The sequence below is a fragment of the Schistocerca cancellata genome, chromosome 8 (genome assembly GCF_023864275.1).
Source record: "Schistocerca cancellata isolate TAMUIC-IGC-003103 chromosome 8, iqSchCanc2.1, whole genome shotgun sequence".
NCBI classification, from domain to species: Eukaryota; Metazoa; Arthropoda; class Insecta; order Orthoptera; family Acrididae; genus Schistocerca; species Schistocerca cancellata.
Genome location: NC_064633.1, coordinates 392521955 through 392539621, shown reverse-complemented (window position 1 = coordinate 392539621; position 17667 = coordinate 392521955).

Genomic DNA, 17667 nt, shown 5'->3' with positions numbered 1-17667 from the left:
AGTTAGCGTGGCAAGCCGCCATGCCGTTGCCCGTCCCCGCCACGAGAAGGCGGACCTGTTTCTAATATTTCTGTTCTGGTTGTTGCTGTGCATGTTTGTATAGTATCTAGTGCAGTGATGTTTGAATTTAACATAACTAATAAAAGATACAATTTTATTAAGTACAAAATAAAATAAAGATAGACAATGAAATTTCTAAAATGTGTAGTTTCAATTGAAGCTAAATTCTTACTTGTACAATTCCAGGTACAAAGTACGTACATGTGGCTGTAAGCTGAACAGAACCAAATTTCTCTATATGAAGTTAGGAACGAAGTTTGAATTTCATGACTTAAAAAACAATATAAATATATTAAAATAATAAAAAATGAAAGATGAAATCTGAAAACTATTAGTATCAACTGGAGCCAAAATTCTCGCTTAGACAATTCTATATGCAAAAGATGTTCATGTAGCTAGAAGTTGAACATAACCAGATTCCTCTATACAAAATATAAATGAGGTATCATTACAAAATCAACAACGATTAGAGACAAAAACTTACAAAAATCCAAATATTGTTTTGTAAATAGTTAAATAAAGATACATGTAATTAAAAACAACAAATGATCTAAAATATTGCATTATAGAACAAGTAATGAGAATGCCACATACGTAATAAATCTGTAATGTTCCAATGTACTAGAAAGACCTTTGCTGAAATATCAGACGTTAAGTCTGGTGGAGATATAGGATATAGTGTTTCAAAATGTAGTTAAATTACTTGATTTAACTGAAACTAAATCTAGTACGTCGAGAAAGTCAAATGACAAGGTTGTGAGCCGAGAGACGGGAACCTGCATTATATGTCAACTGATATGCATCAATCAGTCTTATGATGCTGTCATTATAAGTTTGGCCCATCTACAACATCTGTGTCAGTGTTAGTCGGTGTCTGTTCCCGTGTCCGTGTCTGTGTCGGAACTTGTGTGTCTTGCCATGGACTGCTGATGAAGGACGTTGCACAATGTTTATCGATGTCGTCGCCATTCAAGAAACTCGTGTTTCCAGCGAAGAAATATTCCGAAGCCGAGGTCGAATTCCTGGATATTCTGCACTTGGTGTAACTTACCACGAGGTGTATGGAATTGCTACGTATGTCCGTAACACCATAAACGAAGCTTCACTGATTTCTGTAAGTGTGGAGGCAGATATACATACAGTTGTCATACAATTGCACGGCATTACTATTACAAATGTTTACAAACCACCCAAATTAACATGGCCCGATTTTGTCCTACACACAGCAGAACAACCTGCAATTTACATAGGAGACTTCAATGGTCACCATGAACTTTGGAAGTACTCTCAAAATGATGAAAATGGGAGCATGCTTACAGAATGGATCGAAGAGAATAATCTTCATCTAGTGTTTGATGCCAAAGATCAAGGCACTTTCAGGTCAGCTGCTTGGGACAAGGATTCAAATCCTGACTTATGCTTTGTTAGCTGCAACGAAACTGGCTTTCCCATCAACACCACAAGGAAAGTGATAGATGCCTTTCCTCACAGCCAACACAGACCTGTAATAATACAAATTGGCTGCACTGTTCCTGTCATACGATCAACTCCGCATGCTCGATGGAATTTCCAGAAAGCCGACTGGATGAAGTTTTCAACGGAACTGGATAAGACCATTCCATGGATACCTCCATCACATAATAACTATCAACGCTTCATTGGTGCAGTAACAGCAACAGCTAAAAAGTGTATGCCAAGAGGATACCGAAAAGAATATGTTCCAGGATGGAATGAGGAAAGTGAAACACTGTACCAATACTTCCAGCAAAGTGGTGACCCAGAGATAGCTACGGAACTATTGTCCAGCTTGGACATGTCTCGGAGGCAGAAATGGGCAGAAACAGTCAAAACTATGGACTTTACCCACTCGAGCAGGAAAGCATGGAGTCTTCTGAGAAAACTGTGAGGAAGTGCACCAGCATGCAGAAAAAATTCCGAAGTAACACCAGACCAAATTGCTTCCCACATCATTACTACCTCAAGAGTACCTCCTGACAAGAAACATACAAGTCATATCAGACGACAGCTTCGTGACCTGAAAAAGAAGGCATCTCCCTCATCTGAGTATACCCATCCCTTCACAGTTTCAGAAATTGACTCTGGACTGAAGGACCTCAAACCTCTTAAGGCACCTGGATTCGATGGTATCCATCCAGAATTCCTGATCCATATGGGAGGAAAGCTAAGAAATGGCTGGCAGAATTCTTCACTGATATCCTGCTGACTGGTCAACTTCCATCTGAGTTTAAAAAGGTGAAGATAATATCTGTTCTGAAACCTGGCAAACCCAACAACAAGGTAGAAAACTATCGCCCCATTTCCCTACTCAGCTGCTGCTACAAGCTTTTTGAAAGGCTAATATATAACAAAATAAGTAGCGCTATCTTAGAGAACGGTCCAATTGATCAGGCAGGCTTCAGACCGGGGCGTAGCTGCTGCGACCAAGTATTGTTTCTCACATCCTTCATAGAGTCAGGATACCATAAGCAGAAAACATCTGTGGCATTTGTTGATCTAACTGCCGCCTTCGACACTGTGTGGAGGGAAGGCCTTACCTACAAATTTCTCCGCATCATACCCTGCAGAACAATGGCTCGACTGATTAACAGCATGCTAAGTGATCGGAAGTTCCAGGTAATCACAGGAAGCAACATAAGTAAGGAGAGGAAGCTGAACAACTGATTGTCTGAAGGATCAGTTCTCTAACCCTTACTGTTCAACCTATATCTATCTGATCTACCTGACATTTCGTCCAGAAAATACTGCTATGCCGATGACCTGGCTCTAGCCGTCAAACACCAGGAAATGAAGACAACAGAAGAGATTTTAGCCAATGACCTGTCTGTATTAGACAATTACTTCAAAATCTGGAGACTCCAACCCAGTGTGAGTAAAACAGAAGTGTGTTGCTTCCATCTAAATTACCAGTTGGCGAACGTAAAACTGGAGGTAAGTTTCAGAGGCAGAATTCTTCGTCACAATAGGAACCCAAAATATCTTGGTGTCATCCTGGATCGTACACTATACTTCAAACAACACCTTCCTAACTTAGCTCAAAAGCTGAGGACTCGAAACAACATCCTCCATAAGCTATGCGGAACTACCTGCGGATCTTCAGCAACCACCCTGCGAACTTCAGCTCTGGGCTTGGTATACTCAAGTGCTGAGTATTGTGCACCTGTTTGGATGAATAGTCATCATACAAGGCTTGTTGATACCCAGCTGAATACGACAATGTGCATAATATCTGGCACAATCAGATCTACTCCAGTTTATTGGCTTCCACTGTTAACCGGTATAATGCCTCCTGATCTACGTAGATGTACTGCCCTTATGAAAGAATTCCACAAGATCTCCAGGAATTCTAACCTACCCGTGCATAGGGATCTGCCACTTTTAAATCGCAAGAGACTGAAATCACGTTATCAAACTCTGTGCGATGCTGCTGACATGGTTGCTAAGAATTTCAAACCTCTTGACGAATGGAAAAGTCGGTGGGAAGCAGTGACAGATGTGCTCCTGCATAACATCTTCTCAGGTGCTGAACTTCCAAGTGGATTCGACTTACCACGCAAGACCTGGTCTACTCTCAACAGAATCCGTACCAGCCATGCTCGATGCAAGGATGCTCTCTTTAAGTGGAAGAAGCTGCCTGATCCAGCTTGTGACTGCGGGGCTCCATGCCTGACTGTTCACCATATTGTCAGTGAATGCAGGATTCGACCCTATCATGGCGCCAAAGAGGACTTCCTGCTAGCAACTCCAGATGCAGTGCGCTGGATTGAAGGACTGGATATTCAGTTGTAAAGTCAAACTAAAGTTTCTTGTGTGTCAATATGTTCATATGTATATGTAATTTCATGATATGTCTGTATTAGCCATACGCTAAATAAAATCAGCGACGAATCGCGATTCTGCACTACCCTGAAGGACAGTCGATGAGTATGGCAGCAGCATGGGAAATGGTCACATTCAAATTCTTGCAATGTTCTGGAGTGACACCGTGGTGTTACTCATGGTAGCATTGTGAGCGAAGCTAACGGATATGATTTCACTTTAGAGCTAGTATTGATTTGAGGCACTACAGCGGCACAACGGTACGGCACGAACATCTTACGTCCTCATGTGTTGCCTCTCACGCAATAGTATCGTGGTGCTATTTCTCAACATGGTATTTTTCGTCGACAGACGGCAAGTTTTTCTATGCATGATGTTGAGATACTCCCATAGGCATCAAGATCCCCAAATCTGCTCCTGACAGAAAATATTTGGGACCAGCTAGGATGTTAGCTCTCTCCTAGTGTCAGCATCCTGGGTAACAAAGACAGGTTTCAACAGTCGTATGCCAGCGTGCCTCGGATAAGGACAGAAAGGCTTTATCAGACCCTTTCCAACCGAACCAGCGCATGGATCCACGCCATTGAAGTTGAAACCTTCCCGTGGAATAAATAAAAGAAATAATAATTGAACTTTATGCGTATAGACGAAAACCTTCCAGTCTAGAATAAAATAATTTAACTTACTTTCCATCTAATGAAAGAAAGAAAGAGATTTGAACTTTTTGTATCACTTGATTTTGACGTGTCTGATCTGATAGTTTTAAGCGTACACAATGTTATACGCCTTGTTCCTTTTTTGGTAACAATATTAATGTGATCAAAAGGAGATTATTTCGACGTGAACCGTGGCCTTTAGTACTGGTTGCAGTGAACCCGAAACATACATATACATCTTCCTTACTTTTTATTTTACTGGGTCGCCTCTGGATAATGTCACCTGAATGCGTGTCTGAATATACTCACTCAGATGTATTGTTGATAATTATTTGGGTTGGCATTCGTTTACTGGGATTGCAAATATGTGAGCTAAAACTGTACTTATTATTCATTTGCTTCTTTGATTGAAGTTACTGGTGAAAATTCAATGTCATTATTAAATAAAAAAAATGGGACAATCTCAACAAAAGTTAAATCTTGTGGTTACTGGGTTCAATGAAAAATAATACGATATTGACTGAGATAAACTGATCTATTCTGGAAATGATTGAATATAAAGTTTTAACTCTTTACAATGATTCAATTTATAAAACTTTAGTTTGGGGATTGTTTACATAAAAAAGATTAAAATGTAAAAACGAGCTCACAATATGCAGTTAGCGCTTAAGTACCTTTGATGTCTTCATGACGTCAATTTTTAATAATTAATGAATAATTACCAATTATATAATTACAGTATTCTTCAAGTAATATATAGTTGGTGGCGAAGAGGCACACCTCTCTGTCTCTACACACAACTTCACTGCACGAAGGTTGAGCCAAAAGTGTACTATCGACAATGCTGCGCTCTTCTAACCGCGCCCCCTATGTATCAACGCGCGATGCCCCGCCAACAAAGAACTTGTTGCGGATACTTCACTGTCACCATCTATATACAAAGAACTTGAATAAATTTTACTAAACATTTTTCTTAACATTTTCTTACACACTATAGTTGCTATTTACATATTTCTTAGCTGATAAATATATTTCATCAGGTTTTGGCCTGGTTGATTTTCTATTGACATATTCCAAGGTGCAACGTCACACTGATAAGTAGGCTCATACAGTGAATTTCTTCGTAAATTGGGCTCGAATTTGTAATCACTACATTAACATCGCATTGTTAACATCGCATTAACTCTCTGGCCGTGAAATTTCTCTTCGTTCCCTCTTCTTCTTCTAGACGCTTCACTTGTTTGTGTGAGGGTGTAGCCTTGTACGGAAGCGGAACGTGGACGATAAACAGTACAGGCAAGAAATGGAATAGAAACTTTTTAAATCTCGACCAGAGAAGACTAGATGAATGGGTACCATAGCTAAAGAGGAGGCACTCAATCGAACTGGAAAAAATTATGGCACAACTCGTTTGTTGCAGAGATCACTTGATAAGACACATAGCGAGGCACGAAGTAATCATCACTTTGGTAGTGGAGAAAGTGTGGGGAGATCAAGTCTCTAATTCAGTTAACGGGCTCAAATTGGTGTAAGTTGTTGTTGCTGGAGGGGGACGAAATGGGTTACAGGACATTCTGGCATAGAGAGTTGCAATGAAACCAGTCTACGGACATAGGACCGCAACAGCAACAAGTTCAGCGATGGTCCAATAATTTGCGATCACCCAGTGGACCGTTCGATACACAGAACAAGCGGCTTAAATAGTGGTTGCGCGGCACTAGCTTTCCGTTTCGCCGATTATACAGGGGATCCCCGCAAAAGCCAGCACGTCCCAGGCGGGCCGCGCCATTTGCTGAGCGAGCGCGCGGCAGAGGAGAAGCCGTAGCCGCTCACCACGGCGACCGCAGCAGCCGCTGGTCCCGCGTCCGGAGGCCTTTGCGGTGGCGCCGCACAGTGGCGGGGCTTCCCCTGCCGTCGCTTTCCTGCCCCACCGTGCCCTGGCACTCTCTTTGCCGCCGCCAGAGTTTCGGGTACCGCTGTGAAGCCCCTGCCTGCAGCTGCCTCTATTGTGCGTCGATACGACCAAACTGTGTATCGATTTAGATCGTCCGCTTGGATGCATCACTGAAGGCACAGCAACTTTATTTTACCCACACACGCTGCTATGCGCTGCCTCTTCAAAACCTGTTCCCCCAAGCAAGATTTTTTAAATTAAAATTTCGCTAGCTCCAGTAATTACAGTTTAGTTCAACTAAATTCCAGGGCTGCGCTAGTTTTGCAGCTGACCCTGACGTTGGCGTGGTCTTCAGTCTGAAAACTGATCTGGTGCATATCTATATTAGAACAAATAAGCCCTCGGTCACAAATATTAAGCCAAAATTTTGAATTAATATGTGTGACCGAGGGATTATTTGTTCTAACATAAATCTGACACGGTCTACATCTACATCTACAGCCATACTCCGCAAGCCACCTGTCGGTGTGTGGCGGAGGGTACCTTGAGTAACTCTATCGGTTTTCCCTTCTATTCCAGTCTCGTATTGTTCGTGGAAAGAAGGATTGTCGGTATGCCTCTGTGTGGGCTCTAATCTCTCTGATTTTATCCTCATGGTCTCTTCGCGAGATATACGTAGGAGGGAGCAATATACTGCTTGACTCCTCGGTGAATGTATGTTCTCGAAACTTCAACAAAAGCCCGTACCGAGCTACTGAGCGTCTCTCCTGCTGAGTCTTCCACTGGAGTTTATCTATCATCTCCGTAACGTTTTCGCGATTATTAAATGATCCTGTAACGAAGCGCGCTGCTATCCGTTGGATCTTCTCTATCTCCTCTACCAACCCCATCCGGTATGGATCCCACACCGCTGAGCAGTATTCAAGCAATGGGCGAACAAGCGTACTGTAACCTACTTCCTTTGTTTTCGGATTGCATTTCCTTAGGATTCTTCCAATGAATCTCAGTCTGGCATCCGCTTTACCGACGATCAAGTTTATATGATCATTCCATTTTAAATCACTCCTAATGCGTACTCCCAGATAATTTATAGTATTAACTGCTTCCAGGTGCTTACCTGCTATATTGTAGCTAAATGATAAGGGATCTTTCTTTCTATGTATTCGCAGCACATTACACTTGCCTACATTGTGATTCAATTGCCATTCCCTGCACCATGCGTCAATTCGCTGCAGATCCTCCTGCATTTCAGTACAATTTTCCATTGTTACAACCTTCCGATATACCACAGCATCATCCGCAAAAAGCCTCAGTGAACTTCCGATGTCATCCACAAGGTCGTTTACGTATATTGTAAATAGCAACGGTCCTACGACACTCCCCTGCGGCACACCTGAAATCACTCTTACTTTGGAAGACTTCTTTCCATTGAGAATGACATGCTGCGTTCTGTTATCCAGGGACTCTTCAATCCAATCACACAATTGGTCGGATAGTCCTTATGCTCTTACTTTGTTCATTAAACGACTGTGGGGAACTGTATCGAACGCCTTGCGGAAGTCAAGAAACACGGCATCTACCAGGGAACCCGTGTCTATGGCCCTCTGATTCTCGTGGACGAATAGCGCGAGCTGGGTTTCACACGGTCGTCTTTTCCGAAACCCATGCTGATTCCTACAGAGTAGATTTCTAGTCTCCAGAAAAGTCATTATACTCGAACATAATACGTGTTCCAAAATTCTACAACTGAACCTTAGCAGCTATGTTCAAAGTTTTTGATGCATTACTTATTTTTATTTCTTTTAAGTCATCAGTCTTCGGACTGGTTTGATGCGGTCCTCTCCTGTGACAATCATTTCACTTCAGAATAGCACTTGCAACTTATGTCCTCGATTGTTCGCTGGATGTATTCCAATCTCTGATTTCTTCTAACGTTTTTACTCTCTACAGATCTCTCTAGTACCGTGGAAGTTATTCCCTAATGTCTTACCTAACGTCGTACCATCCTATCCGTTCTACTTGTCAGTGTTTTCTAAACATTCCTTTTCTCACCGATTGTCCGGAAAACCTTCGAATTACTTACCTCATCAGTCCACCTAATATTCAACATACTTCCGTAGCAACGCATCTCAAATACTTCGACTGTCTTCCTTTCCGGTTTTCCCATAGTGCATGTTTCAGTGCCATACAATGCTGTGCTCTCACCAGTTTCTTCCTCAAATTAAGATGTATGTTTGATATTAATAGACTACTCTTGGCCAGGAATACCCTTTTTGCCAATGCTAGTCTGTTTTTAATGTCCTTGTTCCATCCCCATAGATTTGCTGCCTAGATAGCAGAATTCCTTAACTTCATCTAGTACGTGACCATTAACCCTGATGTTACGTTTCTCTCTGTTCTCATTTCTGCTTCTTCTCATTACTTTCCTCTTTCTTCGATTTAATCTCAGTGCATATTCTAAACTCGTTAGACTGCTTATTCCACTCTGCAGAACCTGTAATTCCTCGATGTAGAGAATGTACAGCAGGGGTGGAAGATTACATCGCTGTCTTACATACTTTTTAATACGAGCACGTCATCCTTGGTTTTCCACTCTTATTGTTCCCTCTTGCCACTTGTACACTTGACAGAAAAAAAAGTGAGTCACTGCCGAATACAACCAACATAACGTAGCTGTGTTGCAGGTCCTCTAAACACCAAAACTCCGTGGGGTATAGTCATTTGACTACACACAATGGGTACCGCAATAGATTACTAGAGACCAAAGGTCTTTATGGCAGTCAGTCTAAGGGTCAACTAATATCGTCATATAAAACATATTAGAAAACACGTTCTTAGCAATGAGACACCGCATAACACTCATAAACTAACCTTAATTACAACAAATGACATTCCAAAAGCTCTGAGGAGACGGATTATTTTACATATATCGTAGAGTAATCCTTAGTCAAAATGAAATACTTGAGACAATATATGGAGTTACAAAGCTGCACGGCAATTGGAAAAAAGTTTTTCGCTCTAGAAAAGGTTTTCCATCCACGTGCTGAACGTCGTTCAACGGCGAATGGCTCTGATATTGGACGAACCAGTGAAAAACGCGATTAAAGGCAACAAGCACTCTACGGAAATCTCGACGTTAACAGCGAATCACCATGAATATCATTGTTCTCGTAACACATCAACAGTTACGTGTACACAAATTTGAACTTTAAATGACATGACCAACGTCGTCGTTCTGGACCTGGACTCAAACCCAACACCTATAGTCATTGCTAACTAAGCTAAGCTTTGTTTGTGCCTTATTGAGACCCGATATCAATTCATATCCTGAAAATAAATGACGAAAATGTTTGTACGGAACAGGGAATTCTGTCATAACAGTTACTTTCCTGGGAACTACCCCCAATGACGTTTAATATGGTGTTATTCACAAGGAACAAGGTATGCTCACGTTTAAAATAGGAATGCCATCATGTAAAGCTTGTGTCAGGGATGCGAACCCATCACCTAATCGGATTGTTAACGACGTACGTAAAATCAGAAGTTAAATATCAAGTGTTTTCCATAATAGCAAGATGTTGGAACCTTAAATGACAATAGAATTCTTTTTTCCTGACTGGGATTCGAACCCAGCATCTAGCGCCGTCGTTTTCTAGCCAGGCATGACGATAAATAGCTATTGTTGGTTCACCAGTAGCGAGATGTGCGCATGTTTAGCTAGACATCAGGCGACGAAAAGTTCTGTGCTGAATGGAATTCAAACCCCGCACACGTGGTCATAAAGACACCTGAACTATCAAATCTTTTTCCAACAATAGCTAGGAGTGTCATGTTTGTACTTTCAATGACGTGATGGAAAATACTCTGCTGGCTAGAAGTTGAATCCACAACATATCGTCGTTGGTGATCGCAACGAACACAACGTCAAACCCAAATTCGTTTTCGCCAGTAGGATGAAGAGGAATGTTTGAACTTGAAAGGATGTAAGGAAACGTTTGATCTTGTAATGTTGTGATAAAAAGCTCATCATGTGGCTGTGAGTTGAAACGAACACGTTACAGCTGACCATGCACGAAGAGACTTTTAAAATGCAACTATTTTTCACTGGTAGTTCGGAGTGCACATGCTAGGGCTTGAAATGAAATAAAGAATATTTTGTGCTGATCAGGATTCGAAACCAGCTAGGTGCCTTTCGAGGAGGCCTAGAAGAGTTTGCAATCTTGGGGAACACAGTGAAATCGAATTCGAATCCCAGCCCAGCACCACAATTTTCAACGTCTCAGTTTCAAATAAAGTAAGAGCCTTGAGAACTTACACTCCTGGAAATTGAAATAAGAACACCGTGAATTCATTGTCCCAGGAAGGGGAAACTTTATTGACACATTCCTGGGGTCAGATACATCACATGATCACACTGACAGAACCACAGGCACATAGACACAGGCAACAGAGCATGCACAATGTCGGCACTAGTACAGTGTATATCCACCTTTCGCAGCAATGCAGGCTGCTATTCTCCCATGGAGACGATCGTAGAGATGCTGGATGTAGTCCTGTGGAACGGCTTGCCATGCCATTTCCACCTGGCGCCTCAGTTGGACCAGCGTTCGTGCTGGACGTGCAGACCGCGTGAGACGACGCTTCATCCAGTCCCAAACATGCTCAGTGGGGGACAGATCCGGAGATCTTGCTGGCCAGGGTAGTTGACTTACACCTACTAGAGCACGTTGGGTGGCACGGGATACATGCGGACGTGCATTGTCCTGTTGGAACAGCAAGTTCCCTTGCCGGTCTAGGAATGGTAGAACGATGGGTTCGATGACGGTTTGGATGTACCGTGCACTATTCAGTGTCCCCTCGACGATCACCAGTGGTGTACGGCCAGTGTAGGAGATCGCTCCCCACACCATGATGCCGGGTGTTGGCCCTGTGTGCCTCGGTCGTATGCAGTCCTGATTGTGGCGCTCACCTGCACGGCGCCAAACACGCATACGACCATCATTGGCACCAAGGCAGAAGCGACTCTCATCGCTGAAGACAACACGTCTCCATTCGTCCCTCCATTCACGCCTGTCGCGACACCACTGGAGGCGGGCTGCACGATGTTGGGGCGTGAGCGGAAGACGGCCTAACGGTGTGCGGGACCGTAGCCCAGCTTCATGGAGACGGTTGCGAATGGTCCTCGCCGATACCCCAGGAGCAACAGTGTCCCTAATTTGCTGGGAAGTGGCGGTGCGGTCCCCTACGGCACTGCGTAGGATCCTACGGTCTTGGCGTGCATCCGTGCGTCGCTGCGGTCCGGTCCCAGGTCGACGGGCACGTGCACCTTCCGCCGACCACTGGCGACAACATCGATGTACTGTGGAGACCTCACGCCCCACGTGTTGAGCAATTCGGCGGTACGTCCACCCGGCCTCCCGCATGCCCACTATACGCCCTCGCTCAAAGTCCGTCAACTGCACATACGGTTCACGTCCACGCTGTCGCGGCATGCTACCAGTGTTAAAGACTGCGATGGAGCTCCGTATGCCACGGCAAACTGGCTGACACTGACGACGGCGGTGCACAAATGCTGCGCAGCTAGCGCCATTCGACGGCCAACACCGCGGTTCCTGGTGTGTCCGCTGTGCCGTGCGTGTGATCGTTGCTTGTTCACCCCTCTCGCAGTGTCCGGAGCAAGTATGGTGGGTCTGACACACCGGTGTCAATGTGTTCTTTTTTCCATTTCCAGGAGTGTACATGGCCTTTGGTTCATTAAATGAAATACGTTTTCTAGTTTACGACGGCTTGCTGGTGACAGAGTCTCTGCCTTCCGGGGTTCCTCCATCTGTCACAGCTCAAACGAATGCCGCTCTGCCCCAGTCGGCAGCGAAGGAATATTATCTTTACTGTGGATATTGAACTACGAAGCTTACTGTCGTTCTGCACTTGACGTTACTAGTGGTGAAGGAGAGTTACTTTTGTGTGTTAAAAATCTACGCCTGACCGTGAGATGTGAACCTATACGTTTTACACATCAATACAAGATTAATCCGGCAGACCACAGAACCGCCTGCCAAGCACATAATTATGAAATGCAGAGTATTCATTTAGATGTAGATGCAGATGTCAAGGGACGGGTAACAAGAAGGAGGGCGGGATCTGGGAATGGATAGAAGTGCGGAAGTGCAAAATATAAGCGTGAAATGCTTGCAAAGTATTGCTTACTTAGATGTCTGCCACAGATCGTTTTATCTTAGGACTGTTTTCAGAACGAAGAATGGGTTATAGGGAAGGGGAGATCAAAGAATACGGTTTCATGGGTGTTGAGAGAACTGGCACACAATATTTTTAGCGCAACGCAATCTGACTTTCGAAAAGCCCTGCAAAAGAATGGCCCAGACTAACATTAATCTATACCTTTCACAAATCACTTACCTCACCAAAAAATCTCCGTTACTCGAACTACTGAAATACAGCGAGCGCCACTACTGCCAGCTAAATAACAGATTCAAACTACGGAAGGCACTAACTACTAGTAGGGATAGTTAGCAAATTAAAGATTTTAATAGAGAACAAACATTGTATTTACCTTAATAGTCATAATATATATAGCAGTTCATAATATCCATTCTGTACTCAAAAATCCGCCATCTCATTTCCCACATCCACCACTGCTGGCGGCTCACCTCCAACTGCGCAATGCTACGCGCTGTTCACATCCAGCTGCCGCTGCCCAACACTACAATGGCAGACAACAATGCAAACTAGCCACAGACTGCACACAGCACAGCCAGTGATTTTCATATAGAGCGCTACGTAACGTTGCCAATAAGAAAACATAAACTGCCTACTTACGTAAAGAAAACATAAACAGCCTACTTACAGTGTCATAGAGAGAGAGAGAGTGTGAGAGAGAATAGAGGAGATTTTAACAACGAGTAAACATATTATGAAATCGTTTGCGTATTGTGTGGAGGACGGAGAGTGTATTCATGGATGGAGGGGAAGAGAGAGATGTATTTCAAATAACAAAAACTACTGTGACAGAGTCCATCTAGGCTGATAAGTTTGTAAGTATCTAGACAGGGTATAAATGAAATCAAAATAGAATATTTAACAAACTGTATATTCAAAAGAAAGCCACTTGAATTAAAAAGGCAACTCAAAGGAAAACTAAACCATATTGTGTCTTTTCTGTTGCCACGTGATCTTCCACTAGCTCCCAATGAGGAAAAATGACGAAAAAAAGACATAACAAAACATTTTAAGGACTCTAACATTTTATCCAGAATCCTTCATTATTTTGTACTTCTTTCACGTGTCTTGGCATAGAATGTATAAGCCGTAGGGCGGAACAGCCTGAAGAAGCAACTTCCTCCCAGGCTTCCAGGACGCAGTCCCAAAGAGCGTGCGCAGTAGTTGGTTGGTTGCGTGACCAGTTCTCTGTTAATGTTCTGGCGACCTCAGTCCACATGTCTTCCATGGGGTTTGTATCAGCCGCCCGTGGCGGCCTGTCCATGACGTTGACGCCAATCGTGGAGAGCCGCTGCTGAACAAATGCAGACTTGTGAATGGGGGATTGGTCCTCTTGCAATGTGACGTCCCCTTCTGCTTACAGCATTCGCACTGACGGAAGCATCACATTTTCCAATAAGTGGGCATACTGCACGCTGTCCAGAGTTCCTTCTACCCTGTGAAGAATTCCCGCCCCTCTCGCAGAAATCCAACCCCAGCAGGTAACAGATAGCCGGCCACTTCTTCTCGTCGAGGTTACATATTCGCGTCGATAAAGAGTCCCTTGCGGCCTGTAAACGATTCGTGGACCGTAGTTACTGGTGGAAAACTCCTTCTCATCAGTGAAAATGACGCTGTCCCTCGACGCCCTCAGATGGAGCTCCGCAAATGTTAGCCGGTAGAAAATGTTGTCTTCGCTGAGCTCTTGTTTCACGGCGGATCATCGTGCATGCAGTCCAGCGTCCCTCAGCCTCCGGCGAATCATGTCACTGGAGCGGGGGAAGTTGGTCTCCCGCCGCAACCGCTTCGCTTTCAGAAAGGGATTTTCTCTGCTCCTAGACACTAGGTCCATGTCTTCCTGCTGTGAGCTCTCTCTCTTCCTGCCTGAGCCAGGAGCCCTGTTGGTGGTGCCTCTTTCAAGGCAGATCCTCCACCATCTTGTTGCAGTGGTATGTGGTACGCCGTACCGTCTGCCAGCTTCTCTGATGGAACATACTCATTCTTCAATGAGAGCGACGACTCTATCTCGAATAGACCTCTCCCAGTGAACCATTACGGCAGACAACCTGATTTGTATTTGTGCTTGCCGCTCTTATACTGATGTCAGGAGAGGAGGTAAACATATTTATGTCAAACGGAGCGGTAGAGGCAGAGACATGCGGCGCAGCCGTGCTGGCTCGTCCCCGGCTGTTGGCCCACCAACGCCACCACCAGCTCGCTCACTTCCATCTCGCCTCGGCCAGCCTGGCTGGCCCGTAGCTCGCGAGCCGCGACTAGTACAGACCCGGGCCGCAAAGCCACGATCACCCCTTGCAGGATCAAAAGTTACACCTAACCAACCCAAGTCTGTAGTATAAACGAACGCGGCTACAGCTATTATGCTATAACATGTGGAGGCACACCTACAGTTGACGATTCATTCAAATATTTGACGAACAATACGTTCAAAAATACATTCATTTTAAACATAGCTACAACAAATTATTTCACCTAGCTAGCAATAGCATGACGCAGGAAACTATTCTTTCTTGTAAGCGCTCTGCGTTAGATGTAGCCTTAAGAAAACGTGTATTCAAAAAAATGGTTCAAATGACTCTGAGCACTATGGGGCTTAACTTCTGAGGTCAAAAGTCCACTAGAACTTAGAAATACTTAAACCTAACTAACCTAAGGCTATCACACACATCCATGGTCGGTTACAGACTGTAGCGCCTAGAACCGCTCGGCCACTTCGGCCGGCCAAGCGTGTATTCAACCACGACAACTAAGCGGAATGTAAAAGTAAATAGGTTTGGCGGCAGCTTCTCCAAATAATAGTATATACATAGTACACAGGGTGAGTCACTTAACATTACTGCTGGATATATTTCGTAAAGCACATCAAATACTGACGAATCGATTCCACAAACCGAACGTGAGGAGAGGGCTCTAGTGTAATTGGTTAATACAAACCATAAAAAAATGCACGGAAGTATGCTTTTTAACACAAACCTACGTTTTTTTAAATGGAACCCCGTTAGTTTTGTTAGCACATCTGAACGTATAAACAAATACGTAATCAGTGTCGTTTGTTGCATTGTAAAATGTTAATTATATCCGGAGATATTGTAACCTAAAGTTGACGCTTGAGTACCACTCCTCCGCTGTTCGATCGTGTGTATCGGAGAGCACCGAATTACGTAGGGATCCAAAGGGTACGGTGGTGGACCTTAGGTACAGAAGAGACTGGAACAGCACATTACGTCCACATGGTAACACCTTTTTATTGGTCTTTTTCACTGTCGCACATGTACATTACCATGAGGAGTGAAGTACACGTACACACGAGGTTTCCGTTTTCAATTACGGAGTGGAATAGAGTGTGTCCCGACATGTCAGGCCAATAGATGTTCAATGTGGTGGCCATCATTTGCTGCACACAATTGCAATCTCTGGCGTAGTGAATGTCGTATACGCTGTAATGTCGCCGTAGGCTGCCACAATACGTTGTTTCATATCCTCTGGGGTTGTAGGTACATCGCGGTACACATTCTCCTTTAACGTACCCCACAGAAAGAAGTCCAGAGGTGTAAGATCAGGAGAACGGACTGGCCAATTTATGCGTCCTCCACGTCCTATGAAACTCCCGTCGAACATCCTGTCAAGGCTCAGCCTAGTGTTAATTGCGGGATGTGCAGGTGCACCATCATGCTGATACCACATACGTCGAGCAACGTTGGCAGATCATTCTGTAGAAACGCGTTGTAAGTTGCAGCTGTTTGGGCCCCTGCAATGAAGTGAGGACCAATGAGGTGGTCGCCAATGATTCCGCACCATATATTTACAGTCCATGGTCACTGTCGCTCTACCTGTCTGAGCCAGCGAGGATTGTCCACGGACCAGTAATGCATGTTCCGTAGATTCACTGCCCCGTGGTTTGTGAAACTCGCTTCATCGGTAAACAGGTAGAACTGCAACGCATTCTCTGTCAATGCCCATTGACAGAATTTCACTCAATGATTAAAGTCATCACCATGTAATTGCTGATGTAGCGATACATGAAAGGGGTGAAAGCGGTGACGATGCAGTATGCGCATGACACTACTCTGACTCAGTCCACCGGCTCTCGCAATGTCCCGTGTACTCATGTGTGGGTTCATGGCAACAGTAGCTAACACACAAACTGCACCCGCTTCTCCTGTGACGGGCCTGCTACGGACACGTTTGCGTGCTACGACCATACCTGTTGCATACAGTTGGCGGTAGATGTTTTGCAATGTGCGGCACTTTGAATGCTCTCTGTCCTGGTACCGTTCTGCATACACCCTGCAGGCTTCAGCTGCATTTCGCCGACACTCGCCATAGATGAGTATCATCTCCGCCGTTTCAGAGTTCGAATACACCATGGTCACAGTTCCTACAGCACTACACTATCACAAACGTCTGTTAACACGGTGTACTACAGTTGGTCTGCGTGCGGAGACGAATGCAGAATAACAATAGCAGCAAGCGCTACATGCGGACACTGCGACAGCTAGACCAAATCACAATGCACTACAGCCACACTCGTAAACACGGTCGTCATCGTAAACATGTCCCTGCAGATGCTGCTCGCCGACCGTGGCCCGTGTTTGTTACAACACGCAACTGAACGTCGGAGGTTTCAAGGGTCAACTTTAGGTTACGATATCTCCGGATGTAATTAAAATTTTACAATACAACAAACGGCACTGATTAGGTATTTGTTTATATGTTCAGATGTGCTAACAAAACTAACGTGGTTCCATTTAAAAAAACGTAGGTTTGTGTTAAAAAACATACTTCCATGCATTTTTATATGGTTTTTATTAAACAATTACACTAGCCCCTCTCCTCACGTTCGGTCTGTGGAATCGGTTCGTCAGTATTTGATGTGGTTTACGAAATATATCCAGCGGTAACGTTAGGTGACTCACCCTGTATAATACACGTTTTGTGCACTTATAACATGTATTCAGTGTGTCTGAAACAATACGTGCTGCACGA